Genomic DNA, 15,843 nt, shown 5'->3' with positions numbered 1-15,843 from the left:
TCGCTCTGAAGCCACAAACCCAGGACTCGCATCGTAGGTACCTCTCGGACCATTTGGCCCTCAACCACAATGTTAATCGACCCTCTGGATTTGTAGCCTTTCGCGTGTATCCGGATGACCTCGGATTTTTCGGGCGCGCACTTCAGCCCGCTCGTTCGGGAAAATTTCTCCACCGCTAATACCGCGGTTTGGAGCGTGTATTCTTTTTCCCCTAGGGAACCTCTGCTCGCCCACAGCGTGATATCGTCAGCGTAAAGCGTGTAACCTAGGTCGGGTATCCGATCGAGATCGCGCGCGAGGCGACACATCGCCATGTTGAAGAGCAGAGGAGATATTATCGCTCCTTGAGGGGTTCCTTTGCTCGGCATTTTAAATATCTGCGATGTGATTTGGCCAATACTGATGCTGGCCTCGCGGTTGGAAAGAAATGCCCTTATGTAATTGTAGGTGCGCTCACCACAACCCGAACGTTCGAGTTCCTCGAGCATTGCGCCGTGAGAGACATTGTCGAAGGCTCCTTTGAGGTCTAGTGCTAGGACTAGTCTCTCGTCACCGTACGGAATATTGATTAGAATCTCGTCCCTTAGTAGGAGGAACGCGTCTTGACACGATAAACCTGTGCGAAATCCTATCATGGAGTCTGGGAACCAGCTCCGCTCTTCCAGGTATCGCTGTAGTCTGCTGTGGATCACCCTCTCATAGAGCTTACCGAGGCAGGACGTGAGCGATACCGGCCGGAGGGTATCAATCGAGGGATTCTTTTTCAGTTTGGGGATCATGATTATTTTAGCCAATTTCCATTCTTGGGGCAAATCTCCCTTGGCCCAGTACTCGCTATTGAAAACCTTTGTTATTTTCGCTAGGGCCACCGAATCCATGTTTCGAATCATTGAATTTGTGATTGTGTCTGGGCCCGGTGCCGAGTTTTTAACTGCGGCTTGCGCCGCTTCGTACACTTCCGCGTACGTTATTTCTTCGTCTAATTTAGGGTTGGCCTCTCCCGCGTATGGTCTCGCCGTGTAGGGTGATGCCGCCGCGGGTGAGGGTCCTATGCATTTGTTCTGAAGGACGTCGACTAGTTCTTGATCTGTACCCTCGAAATTGTCTGCTATAATTTGGAGCTTCTTGTTATTCTCAGTACGTGTGCTCATTGGGTCTAGCATACTCCGGAGTATTCGCCACGTACTGGCCGTTCCCAGTGTCCCAGATAGGTTTCCGCAGAAGGTCGCCCACTCGTTTTTAGCTAGCTCGTTGGCGTGGCCTTGGGCTTGCTCTGCCAATAGAGCGATGCGTTGTCTTAGGTGTTTGTTTAGGCGCTGTCTTTTCCACCTCTTCACGAGTTTCCGCCTCTCTTCCCATAAGCTGACTAGGAGAGAGTCTATCACCGGCGCCTCCGCTGTGCGCTCTATGGCTTTGGTGGTGTCCCCGTGCACTTGTTGAAGGAATTTAGTCCATTCCCGCATGTTGGTCGGGGCGGTATCTGAATCCTCCTGTGCCCTCTGGAGTTTTCTATAACGAGGCCAATCGGTTATCTTGGTGGTTCCTATTGTTCTACGTATGATGGGTGTGGAGAGCGCTATTCTGATTATGTCATGATCGCTTCCCAGGTTTTCGTCGAGGGAAACCCATTGTACGTCTCTGACATTAATTGTATATGCACGGTCGGGCGCCGTGTCTCTGCTCACGCTGTTACCCGTGCGCGTCGGTTTGCCAATTTGATTGATTGCCCGTAAGCACAAGGCTGTGGCGGTACGCTCGAGTAGGAACCCTTTGGGCGATGTTTTCGCGTATCCCCATAGTATATGGAGCGCGTTAAAGTCCCCCACTATCACCGCCTTATCCCTGGTGCCCGTTAAATCTTTTGTTGCCGAGAGAATTTGTGGTAGATCGTCCCCTTTGCTTTTGGGAGGACTGTACAAGTTTGTGATTATTGTGTGTGCTTTACTTCGTTTCTTTGGCATCACACTGATAACTATGGAATGAGTATCTCCCTCAATTTGTGGAAGTGTTAATAATTGAGCGTTTATAGACTTGCTCACCAGCGTGGCGACCTTCGAATTTTGGGGATCGCTCAGGGTGTAGTATCCCTGCATTTTGGCCGGCTTGGCTCCGACCTCCTGCAGACATATCACGTCCGGAGCGATTTCGAAGTTTTTGATAAACTGTCGGAGCGCTGCCGCTTTCCTGGAGAAGGAGCGGCAGTTCCATTGCCAGATCTCCAATTGTTCTGAATTTGTTATTCGTTGTGGTTTCCTAGTTTGATTAGCCATGTTGCCCAATCTTGTTTTATGCCCGTGACGTTTCCGCGTCCGAGCTATCAGATTCTGTTATGCAGTGGCTTATTTTAGCTTTTGCCGAACCCGCCCCAATCGCAATTGCGCGTTTTTTGGTCGGAACAGCCTTCGTGGCAGCCTTAAGTTGTTCTGCCACAAATACCTTATGTTTTTCAATATCATTCGTGCATAGCTGCTGAAATTCCATTAGTTTTTGATTGACTAACGTCATCATGTCGTGCATGAATATTTTTAGGTTTTCCGTTATCATTGTTTGGATTTGCACTGTTGTTGTCTGCTCGTTATTTGCGATTGAAGTTGTCGGAGACGGCGCGGAGCCCGAGGTTATGTCTGTCGCCGCGTTCGTTTCGGCTATTTCTTTAGTCTGACGCGGCGTTTCCAGCTGTTCTATTTTGTTATTTAGTCGCGCCTCTAACTCTGACATCTGCTTCTCTAGTGACTTTCGTTTGCGTTCTTCTTCTAAGAGCTGTTCTCTAAGGCGCGCGTTTTCCTTTTCCAATTTCTGAATGCGTTTATCATTTTCGCCAGTGTTTTGTTTTGGAGCAGTGGGAGAAACAATCCTCGCCCAGCTCACCTGCTGTTTTTTAGGCAGTGGCGAATTCGACCGCTGCGAAGCCCTGGAGCCTGAGGGGTCCCTCGAAGGGGTACTGCTCTTCGCTGTGCCTCTTTGTGACGATCTGGATCTCGATCGGCGTCGATAGAGGTCCTCCTCCTCCGTCGACTCGAACCAGCGCCCCGGTGCCTTTTTGGTCCTCTGTTCCGACCGCTCCCGCGATCGAGACTGGTGAGTCGTCTTCCCGCGCTTGGCGGCAATCAGTTTGTTCGGGCACCGACGGGTCTCGTGCCCCGCCGCCCTGCACACGGCGCACTTTACTTCACATTCGTGTCCTTGTGGTGGTGGATTTTCGAGTCCGCAGCCCCGGCATATGTTCTTGGGGTTCGGACACACGTCCGAGCGGTGTCCCTCTTGCATGCACTCCAGGCACATTTGGACTGTAGGCCTGTACTCCGTACACCGCATTTCTACTCCCATGTAGTACACGCATTTGGGGCGCGTGCCGCCCGAGAAGGTGAGGAGAGCGGTGTTTGAACTTCCAAGCATTCGGGCCCTTTCGATGGTCACTCCTTGGGTCCTTACTCGCAGGTGTTGCTGGAGATCTGCTGATTCGGTGTATGCTGGAAATCCGTGCACCACCCCTTTGTAGCTATCATCTGGATCCGCTACGTACACGTTGAAGGGGTGTTGTTTGCCTCGCAGCTCCATGCATGTTATTCGACGAATGACGTCCGCCACTTCCAGTGAGGGTGTGGAGACGATGATGATATTCGTTCAGTTAGTCAAAGTACTAACTAGTACAAAACCAGTACTAACTATCCAAGTGTACTATTCTTCTGAGCCTATTGTTCGTATTCTGCTGTCGTCAATTATACAATTCTTTGGATTGTTGACCCACCCTCCTCTTTAATGTTATACCTATACTGCACAGATAATTAAAATTAAATTTACAATATTAGCTTGTGTAGGGCAAAATGAATATAAAATTGCAAGGAGCACTAGCGTTAAATTCTTGCGCATGACATTTCTTGCCTTATTTGGTAGCTTTGCGCTCCTTATATTTCCGGTATGAAAGCTGCACTTTTAAAGAGCAGCCGGCATAAATAGACGACCATTTATTGTGACCAGTTAAAAATGCATTATAACTGAAGTGTGGCATGGCTTCAGACGTGAAACAATCGGTTGTGATGAATTCTTGCATCAAAGGCTAATGAAGCATAAGGACAGGCAGGGCAGTTGCCAAATACAAAGAAATAGGCGAATCATAAATGGGGAAAGGCACCAGCCTGTTTTACAAATCCCTTCTATACCCACGGTTTTGCATGCGGCTATGCCTATACTTGCGAAATGAACCAACTACCTGAAACCAGACTTTTTTTCCTACTGAAGTGGTAAAAGTACACTAAAGCAAAAAAAATATGGTGACGGAATTTTGTTGCCCTCTTAAAAGAGGTATATTTGTGACTGGGCAGACTTATACAGTGCCTGAAGCCACATCATAACTGTTGTCAAAATACGGGTCTGCACTGGGGAATCAGTTCTTAGGTTGTACATTGCGCAATTTATTTTCTTTGACAAGCAGGAAACCTGATCCTGTGCTGACATTTATCACGGAACAAAAAAAGCCTTTCTCGCATTCTCTATGTATTGTCTTAAATGCTCAATGCAGTTTGTTTTGGTAGCATGGTCACTTCATCGTTTAAGTATCCACAGCACAGCGCTGACTAATTCGCATATTTCTGGTGCATGGTTTTAGTTTATGACATTACTGTTGTATGACAATCATGTATGACAATCACAAAGAATTTTGGTGACGCAAGTGGCACCATGCATCCCATTCGAAACCACGGTGCCCTTTGTGCAGATATTAACTAATTTTACTTTGTCGCACAAGAAAATTTAATTATTCAGGTACAGAGAAATTGGAGCTTCATTCCAGAGCCACTAATACTTTATATGTTAATAACATTTATCTCTGTGCTATTTCAACTATAATTAAGGTGAGAATGGGGAAGGTGTCGCACACAACACCGACGATCAACTTGTGTATCAGACGCCTCCTCTTTATTTGTTTAACACGAGCATAAAGCAGGCATTCCAGTTTATTCCTTCAGCTCATAACAGCTTCCGTGGGATACTAAGAGCACAAGTTGTAAGCCTTGCACAGCTTCAAGGGAACACAGGAAGTGCCATTTAGTTACCAGCTTCATGCCACCACACAAAATTCAGAATGACGGTGGTTTGTATTTGCGTGGTGTTAAATTATGTCAGCAGCAAGCCAAGCATGAGCTTTTGCTTTTTATAGGCAACACAGGTACCCTGCTCACTGTTCGTATAATTTGACTAAGCGAATCTGCAGTCTCATTGTACCACTCTTTTTTGTGGCATAGATAAATCTGTTGAGAGGCCAGACAAAAAGTAGTCACTTGTCGCAAAACTAATCCGCTGTTTTTCAAAACATATTTTGAATGACACTTGCTCCTAGGTGTATGCCTCCAGAGAGCATCCTTCAGCTTGACTTGCCCATCAGAGATGTTACACAAAATTATTACAAGAGGTTACAAGTCAAGGTGATTGCCAAGAGCATGTCACAACTTTCGTCTTTGTGAGACATATTGCCTTTTGAAAGTTCTCGTACCATTTAATTACATGGTATGCCCAGTATACCCACAGTTTAGTTTTGTCGTCCAAATTAAATGGCAACACATTTTGATGCTTTGCAGTGCGCTCCTCTGCACCATGAGGAGTCGTGCAGCTTTAAGCTGGCTCCTTGACACCATTTTGTCCTTGCAGCTGCCTTCTTGATTTTTATAAAACGGGTGCCTGAAAAATATTGTGGGCAGAAATGAACACGAGGAAATACTGTGAAACAATGGAAAGACAAAAGAACTTCTTCTCGGGCAAGTTGGTGCTGAGATTTTTTAGGCATACTTGACTGTGGCGCGAAATACATTTCGTGAAAAGACGACAGAAGAGAGGAGACAGTGAAGCGCCAACTACCAACTGTTTAATGACAGTGTCAGAACATACAGAAATAAAGTTTAACTTCTGCGCGTGCGCAGAGAGCCAAGGTATGACATAGAACTACATGGTCATTATAACATTTTTTTCAAGAAAGCACGTTTCTGCACAATACAATGTGATAGATGTGTCTCTAACACAATCAGACCGTTTCTTTTTAATAAAGAATGCTTCCAACAACTCCCTGGAAGTCTTGTCGCTACTTTTGCCCAGAATCGATACTTGCTTAAAGCGTGGCTCACGAGGACTGGCCTTACAGTGCGTACGAAGATGCGCACTCTCACTCTTACCAATACTATTAGTATGCTCCCTCAGTCTGTCATTAATGTAACGTCCCGTTTGTCCAATGTAGGATCTACCGCAGTCTTGGGGTATCTCATAGACCACCCCTTCAATACAGCGCCCGACAGGGTTGGTGTGCTGCTTCTGGCAGCCCCGCAGCCGATTGCATGTGATACAAGGGCACAATTGAGCCAACTTGTTGGGAGCTGAAAAAACAACGGGAATGCTGGTAGCCACTTTCTTGAGGTTATGGCTCATACAGTGAACTACCTCAGGTTTAACACGCTCCCTTTTCTTCGAGTGCGCTTTCACATTGGCAGTGGTAGCTTTCAACTTTTGCAGCAGGGACTCAATCACATAATTTAAGACAGACTGAGGGAAGCCAGCCCTTAAAAGTCTCTCAAGCTGATTGCGAAAACTCGCCTGCATCATGTGCACCCATAATTTGCGCAGAGCCGATTCCAGGCAAAATAAAGCGCTTCACAGTCTCAGAGTGCGCTGACTCGTACTGCAACAATTCTTTTTTACCTCCAGGGATGCACGCACACCAAACGCAATTGACATCTAATGACGCCGCACGCATACCTAGTCCGATGGAAATCACGGCGGATAAACTGCGCGTTCACTGCCTGGCGATAGCATGTCATATACGCAGAATGTGCTACGCAAGTTAGAAATCACTTACCGTGGAGGATTTGTTGTTGAATCCAACGAACGATGAACGACTGTCGTCTTTTAGCGGCGGTGAAACCAGGGGCACATACACACCCCCCTAACAGCCCCCCCCCCCACCCCCCAAAAAATTTATTACGGACCAACCTCCCCCCCCCCTCCTCGCCTTTCAGGACAGACACTCATCCTGGAAAAAAAATAGGCTGAACCAGAGCACTGCGGTAATCGCTTTAAGAAATATTTACTCTTTGTGGAGGTGGACACTACGTGGCCTTAATCTTGAGGCCCAATTTTGAGGTTCACCGCGCAGACGACAGTGCTACACTGCGACCTGCAGGGAGCGGAGAATCCTTGTGGTCGCGGTAAACGCTTGCGCGTGAATGAAATGGCAGATTCATGTTTGGTCTTTCTGTTTTTCCATTTTTAAATCAACGTACTCGTATGCACAATACGTACCCTACAAGCACTACCCCTGTGCTTAGTCGTAAAACTTACAATGTGGCACATTGCTCTCGTTATCGTTAAGCTCCGAACTACTAGAGTGGGGAATGAGTAGTATTTGCAGATGGTATCCTGGAGAGCTGGCTTCACAGCAAACACTGCTGATGCTTGCGTGCGAGGTCGAGAGAAAAAGAATATTCCCTGGTTTAATTGTCATCAGCTGCATTGAAGATACTGCTTCTTTCCGTAGGAATGGCTGCCGTTGAAAGAAGCTATTCCATCCACCGTGAACAGCTGACATCAGATAGATGTCACATGACGCTGGCCCATGTCGACGCACTGATGAAAATTTTTATCGAAGCTCCAAGTATTCCCAATATTAGGAACGCAACAGACGAAGAAAAGGATGAATATTTGCAGTTTGTGGACCAAGCCTACAAGAAAACGCAAAAAATGTCGCAATTTCCCCCGAAAGGCGAAGCATCAATTACAATAGCAAATTAGTAGAGAGCTAGCTATACGGAGTAAGGTGGGGTGATGAAGTTAGGAAACTTGCAGGCGCAAGTTGGAATCAGCAGGCCTTCGTCCTGCAGTGGACCTAAATAGGCTCATGATGATAATGAAACTAGGACATGCAGCAGCACCAGCAACGCGCAGAACTGTTGTCGACGCCGTCGGCATTTTGCCCGCGTTCGCATCGAACGCGCGCGGCGTTTGTGACTGTTGCCGGTGCCTCTGGGGGCAGCTCGGAGGTTTTCGACGAGATCAGAACGGGACACTCGTCAAGCAGCGTCGGAAGTCTTTACGACCTTCTCGCCTCAGAACGTTTTAGGGGCGAAGCTCCTTAGGGCGTGGGTGCGAAGCTCCTTAGGGCGTGGGTCTGTCCTTCCTCCGATGTAGTATGTAGCCACCTGTAGTTTTATGAAGTGTTCACTAGATGGCGTAAGTAGCCACCTGTATTTAAAGAACGAAACATAGCATGTGCTCAATCAGGTGAGGATGGACTAGTCAGTGCAGTGGCTCCACTGGCACAAAGCGAGTGGGAAAGGGCAGAGAAGAGGGTTCCTAGTAGCACGTCGACAGGTCCTGATGGCATCCCAATTATGTTGATAAAGACATTGGGCCCAAAATCTAAGAAAGCATTAAGAGAGGCAGTGAGCAAAATGATAATGGACGGTAAAGCCCCCGACGGGTGGAGACTGAGCAGGATGAGCATGATATATAAGGGAAAGGGGGACAAAGCCGACATAAACAACTACCGTCCCATAACAGTGACGTCAGTGGTTTACAGGGTGGTGATGCAGATTATAAAGGACAGACTGCAGGCATGGGTGGAGAGCGAGGAGGTGCTGGGGGAACTACAAAATGGGTTCCGAAAACAAAGAAGGTTAGAAGATAATCTGTTCTCATTGACACAGTGTATTGAAATAGCAGAAAAGGAACACAGGCCCCTATGGCTTGCCTTTCTGGATATCAAGGGAGCCTATGACAGTGTAATCCAAAAGGATTTGTGGGACATACTGGGCACTCTAGAGGTGGAAGATGGAGTAAGAAATCTTTTAAAAGATATCTATAAAAGTAACAGGGTGCTTATAAAATGGGAAAACAAGGTATCTGGGCCTATAGAGATACAGCAGGGGCTTAGGCAGGGGTGCCCTCTGTCACCTCTGTTGTTCATGCTGTATTTACAAGGATTAGAGAAAAAATTAGAGAGGAGCGGACTTGGCTTCAACCTTTCCTATTTCAAGCAGGGAGAATGGATTAAACAGTCATTACCAGGACTGATGTATGCAGATGACGTACTTATGGCTGACAGCAAGGAAGACTTGCAGAGATTAATGGACATCTGTGGTAAAGAGGGAGATAGCTTAGGTTTGAAGTTTAGTAAAGAAAAATCGGCAGTCATGACTTTTAATGATAATCAGGGCAGCGAGCATAGGATACAGGAGGTTACGCTGGAGGTGGTGGATAAGTACAAATATCTTGGAGTGTGGATAAACAATGGGGCTGAGTACCTAACGGAACATGAAAAATATGTGACGGCTAAAGGTAGCAGAAATGCAGCTGTGATGAAAAATAGGGCACTGTGGAATTACAATAGGTACGAAGTGGTGAGAGGGATTTGGAAAGGGGTGATGGTCCCTAGGTTGACTTTCGGCAATGCGGTCCTGTGCATGAGATCAGAGGTTCGAGCAAGGTTGGAAGTTAAGCAGCGAGGGGTAGGTAGACTGGCTCTGGGAGCACACGGAAATACACCAAATCAGGGGGTACAGGGTGACATGGGATGGACGTCATTCGAGTGCAGGGAAGCCAGCAGCAAGATAGAATTTGAGGAGCGATTGAGAGAGATGGCAGAAAAGCGGTGGGCAAGGAGAGTTTTCAGTTATTTGTACATGAGGAATGTTGATACAAAATGGAGGAAGCTGACCAGAAAACTGTCAATCAAATATTTGGACTGCAGGAGGGGTGCAAACCAGGAAACAGCGGTTAAGAAAAAGGTTAAGGAAACAGAGAGGGGTCTGTGGAAAACAGGGATGCAGACGAAATCAGCACTGGGCACATACCGAACTTTCAAGCAAGAAATTGCCAAAGAAAATATCTACGATAATTCTAGGGGAAGCTCTTTGTTGTTTGAAGCCAGGACGGGAGTATTGCGGACTAAGATGTACCGAGTCAAGTACCAAGGTATAGACACGTTGTGCTGTGCGTGTGGAGAAGAAGAGGAAACGGCTGAACACCTCATACTTTTCTGTAAGGGGCTTAACCCTACAGTGCAAGGCAACGGGGCTGATTTTTTCAAAGCATTGGGGTTTAGGGACAGTGAAGGCAAAATAGACTTTAGGCGGGTAGAAATAACCAAACAGAGGTTATCTGATTGGTGGATAAAATTAAGGCAGGGGTGAAATTTCACCCACCACAAAGTACAAATTATGTTAATAGCCATGGCTAGGTTGCGTATGCCACCGCCCGATTTAAAGGGTTCAGCCTCATCCATCCATCCATCCATCCATCCATCCATCCAGTTTTATGAAGTGTTCACTAGATGGCGTAAGTGTCGATCTTTCTATATATAAGTGTGTATAATGTCACTAGATGGCGCTAGTTTTTCGTATAGTTGATGAGAAAACCTACAATGTAGTGCGACGGGTTACCGCTAGGGGTATTATAATAAAATGTTCTCGCTCTTGGCGCGCTTTCTCTTTCGCTCCGAGTCGCCGCATGGAAGACAAGGCTGCGGAGCGGAGAGCGCGGAAGGCGGCGGCGGCGCGCTACAATGCAGTGCGACGGGTTACCGCTAGGGGGTGTTATAATGAAAGGTGCTCGTTCTTGGCGCGCTTTCCCTTTCGCTCGGAGTCGCCGGATGGAAGACAAGGCTGCGGAGCGGGGAGCACGGAAGGCGGCGGCGGCGCACGCTCGCAGGCAGAATCCCGCGGTGAGAGCCCGCGAGGCCGCGGCTTCACGACAGGCAGCGCGGCGGCGGCGCGAAGACTCCGTAGTGCGAGAACGAGAGGCAGAAGCGGCACGGCTGCGGCGCAAAGACTCAGGCGTTCGCGAACGCGAAGCAGCGGCGTTATCCAACTGTTATCCCTTCATTTCACGGACCACAAAGCCGTGGTAATGAAGGGACTCCGCAAACCAAGCATCTAAGAAGCCTCTAAGAAAATAAAACGTATTGTATATATACACACACTGTTCCTCACGTGTTTACTTAATCATATACTGGGCGAATTACTCGTAGTATTCACGGTTTACCGATGATCCCTCCGGAGCTTCGCCACATCATCATCATTCACCTCGTGGATATGCTGTAATTGTTTTATATAATTACGCATTTGATGCCGCAGGTAAACGTCGCCTCCCCTCCTTCCCTCCCGTCCCCTCACGTCCTTTCACGCCACGGAAGAAGTCGCGTTTGCTCTATATATAAGGTGACTGTAAAGGAGGAAAGAGGCGCTTAATTCTGCAGCCCTTCAGGGAGCACGGCGCAGAACGCGCGTTTGCTCTCCGCTGTGCGTTGGCTCCCCGTGAAAGTGTGCGTTCCTCGCCCGCTTTCACTCGCACATACAGCATACGGCGCGCGGCGATGATTTAATCGCCGTTTGACGTCATACAGAACCTCACGGCGACGGCGACGCCGACTGAAGATATCTGCTTTGAGTGTCCATATAATTGCTATCGCAATAAAATATTAACTTCAAATTTTAAGACAATATGCCATGAAAATTGATATTAACGATTAGAATTAATTTCATATCACATTCTTAAATAAGAAATCCTATTTAAGTATTCTTCCCTTTTTTACCCACTCTCGCCAGATTCACGGTCAATCCCCCGTAGTGGGCTGTGCTATACATATATGCACCAAACCAAATCACACCTATATCATATGAACCAAGAAACCACGTCTGGTATTGTAGATATGTGCGGGGTGACACGGTGCAACTGTGTAGTTGGTGCAGTCCCATCTTTTTTTTATTATTTTATGAATGTGGTAGGCACGGTTGTCCTGGTAGTTTCTTTTTTCTTTGGATATTGTCTGTACTGTATTGTAGCGCACATGATCTGCATATATACTTTTTAAATGCGAATCATTTCTTGGCGATCATATACCACTTTGAGAGTATCTATCTATCTATCTATCTATCTATCTATCCGCCTGTCTTGGAGTTCTCATGCTCGTTTCGTTAACTTGTTATGTACCAAAATTGGCATAGTATGACAAGAGTGTATGACGAACATAAATGACAGGTCATGACATGAGTACCATGACGTGTGTCATGTAGGTCATGAAATAGCTGCCTACGTCTTGGTGCTCTAATGGTCGTTTGTTAACTTGGTATGTACCAAATTGGCATTGGAATAGTATGACACGAGTGTATGACGAATATAAATGTAAGTTCATGACATGAATGCCATGACATGCATGTCATCTAGGTCATGAAACAACCGCCTACGTCTTGGTGTCCTCATGGTTGTTTCGTTAACTTGGTAGGTACCAAAATTGGCATAGTATGACAAGAGTGTATGACGAACATAAATGATAGGTCATGACATGCATGTCATGTAGGTCATGAAACAGCCGCCTACGTCTTGGCCGTTCTCGTGGTCGTTTCGTTAAGTTGGTAGGTTCCCCGCACGCTGCCTCGCATAACATCGATTCCCACAGGGCGTGGGATCTGCCGGCTTCTTTTTTTTTTGTTCTTAGTTATATTTTAATTGTATTGTTTAAGGTATATGGTTTCTCCGTGCCTGTTGTGCTTGCTATATTTCTTTTTTCTCGTGCAAAGTGATATTGTACTTAGTTTTGAAAACGTCTGCACTTTGTTCTTTCAATAAGGCTAGTAGATGAAGAACTTGCTTCACTTCGTTCCGCATAGAAAGAAAGAATAAAGTTCGTGCAATCAAATGAAAACTCCAAATGCTGTCCCTTATGGTCTTGCAATTTTCAAACGTGGTGAGAGAATGCCATGGGTGATTAAATATAGCACAAAATTTATAATCCCGAAAAACTACGCACACATTTTGGCCTTCTATACAGCGCTCCTTCGTGCCTGCTTGTCTCCAGCTTCTTTGTAGTATTGCTTGCGCAACAACATCAACTCTACATGAACGAACTCCCTTGTAAGATGTGGTTTAATATGCTTGCTTAAAAGGTTAAATAGAGTACTTCTGCTAATTAGCAGCTTTTCTGTCACCATTTCTTGAAAAAAAGTGTTAAGCCCTAATTAAATAAAACAACGTGGTAAAAAGAGCGCTAGCCCCTTGAACCTCTTACCCCCCCCCCCCCCCCCCGCCCTTCGCTCAAAAAAAAGGTAAGCAATACTTCTTATTCACACCCCCTGCGTTCTGGTAACACCCCCTCAAAGTCGAAATTCTGGATAAACCCCTGGGTGAAACGTGGCTGACACAAGATTTTTCTTGGATGGCCTTGGCGCCCGCCGCCTGCCCGCTGAACGGATCGTCTTTCTCCGGTGCTGTGCTGTTCCGCGATGTTGTGTGGGCGTGCGGTGGGGCAACTCCCAAACAAAAAGTAGTGCGCCTCTGGATGCCTGTTCCCTTACAAGAAAAACTATGCGCTCTTTGCTCTGCGTGCGTGAGCGATACGTCGCCGTGTTCTGGACCAGCCCCCTGCAGTTTAAGCAGCACTCACTGCCACTCAGCCTCACTGCAGCAGTATATGCTACGTTTTGCTCTCTGTTCCCGCAAGAGTGGAACGGGCATTCTACGCTGTCTCAGAAAGGCAGAGTAAAAATAACATTTCACTCTCTCGCTGCGGATAGAGTGATCAATGTATTTCGCTCCTGGCGACATTTTGCGAGAGTAAAACAATGCCTTGAAGATTAAATCAGTGGCTGCTGCGCATGGCGCGGCTAGGCCCGGCCGCGCGAGCCCTATCTTGACAGCGATCTGCGAAGCGGAGAGAGTCTCGGCGCACCGAGGGCCGTAGCTTCGTGTGCGCCATAGCAGCCATACACTTGCGTGTCACCCGCGTTGACACCGTGCCAGGGAACTAACTTTTTTCCACTAATACTCTAAACACCTTTTGCTCAGCTCTACTGCTGACCAGTTGATGCTTCCGTCCACTTTGAATTCAAGCGCTTCTCGTAGGTGTACATTACCTACAGGTCTCACTAGGCGAATTCCTTCGCATTCCATTAGGATGTGCCGACCTTTCTTCGGATTTTTGCTGCAGCGTTCACATGCCTCATCTAGTTGCGAATATTTGATCCGCTTATTCTTGCCCTTAGGCAACCAGCTCGAGCGTCAAAAAGCAAGACACTTCATTGGTGTCACTGTACAGGTCCTCCCTTCTAATTTTATTCCTCTCCTTCTTGGAAAGCTTCATGGTCTTTCTTGTTTCCCTTCTCTGAATCCAAATCACTGTCTCTGTTGCTGTGCCTTTCTTCCTATCGACTCCGGGTTGTCTTCTTACACTTCCAAGTACCCTGTACTTGGTTGCCTATTTTCTTGACCTCTTCCTCCATTATGTGTCCACGCTTTTCAGGTACAGATACTTGTGCACTCCATCCAGCCATTTATTTTTATCCATGTCCCTGAGTCTTTCTTAAAAACTAATTTTGCTCTGCGCTTCTCTGACTTCAAACGAGGCCCAACCCATGTCACTCTGCACTGCCTCATTTGTGGTTGTGCCGTGGACTGCCGAATTCAACCGGCCTACCGATCTGTGTTCAACTTCCGGCCGCGACAAGATATTAACGCGACAGCGTTAAGGGCCCTATGTCGCAGTAAATCCGGCTTCGGCGTTGGTGTCGGCTTGGGCGTCCGTGGCATCCGTGGCGGAGAAATTCATCCCAAACCACCCCGACCACACAGGCCCTCCGCGTGGCTCAAAGGGTTAGTGAACAAAATTGAATTTCTCAAAGTAAAATCCGTCAGAAAAATTTTAAAGTACGACTTAACTACAACCTAGAGACAAGATAGCGTCGGACTGTAATTTGAATATACGAGAAAAAGCCTGATAAGCAGCCAGATATATTTGAATGCTCTCGCGTTCCACTCTTAAAGCCGAAGCTTAAGCGTGCTCCAATTCTGATGATGCGCGGCTCAAGCAAGCTAAGCTCACGCAACAATTTTCTAGCATTTCTACTACGCATACAGCGGTGCGCCGCGGTTTCCGCCTTGCAAAAATACCATCCAGATGGCGCTCGCCTCGTCGGCAGCCTACAACAGCGTTGTATGTAGGCCCCTACGGCAGCCGCATGCGGAGGCGAAGTTGGAGAAAAAGAAAGCTGCAGTCAGGGTAGTAGTCAGGGAAAGTAAGCAGCCAGGGATCTTTGAATGCTATCGCGTTCCACTCTTAAAGACGAAGCTTAAGTGTCCTCCAATTTTTTATACGGAGCATCCGCCACAGTGTGGCTGCAGTGAAAAGGAGGAAGAGGACGTGTTCCCGATTGGTATACGGTCGCCATCTTGGCCACCGTCAGCCTACGTGTAAAAACTTGGCTGTGGGCTTAACTCAGTTATGCCTGGGTGTATGTAGCCAGAGGTACGGTTAATGTTATTGTTTAGCTTAGTGTTTCATTCCGTCGTTGATTCGCGGCCCTAGCACGAGTTGCCGAACTCAACGACGAACCATCCTCATCTAAATGCACTCGCCTGGCCGCTTCGTACTTAAGACGCTTCTCGAGGCGTGCGGCTCGTTCTTCCTCCGTCTCCTCTGCTCGCTGCCTCCTCTTGGATTCGTTCCGACTACGAAGCCCGGCTTCTTTCAGTCTCTCCGACTCAGTTTCCATATCTGCTGGCTTTCCAACGCCGGCTACTCCGCCGATGCAACGCCGGCGGTTGCTAGGCAACGGCTCAGCTCGCGGTTTCACCGGCTCCTCCTTTGGCGTGATGCCAGATGACGCGGCGAGCGGCGCTGCCAGCTGCGGCGGTTGCTAGGCAACGGCTCAGCTCGCGATGCGGCCACCGACCACAGCGAAATGGCGAGAATGCAGCCAATGTAGCTCTCGCTACAATACATTTTAAATAGGCTTGTACATCAGCTACACGTAACATTATTTGGTGGATGTGGACGTTCCCCGTACCCGCCATGGAGCTTCGCAGAGGTCCCAA

Source organism: Dermacentor silvarum, chromosome 3, assembly GCF_013339745.2.
Source record: "Dermacentor silvarum isolate Dsil-2018 chromosome 3, BIME_Dsil_1.4, whole genome shotgun sequence".
Classification (NCBI taxonomy): Eukaryota; Metazoa; Arthropoda; class Arachnida; order Ixodida; family Ixodidae; genus Dermacentor; species Dermacentor silvarum.
Note: the sequence above shows the minus strand (reverse complement) of the source record.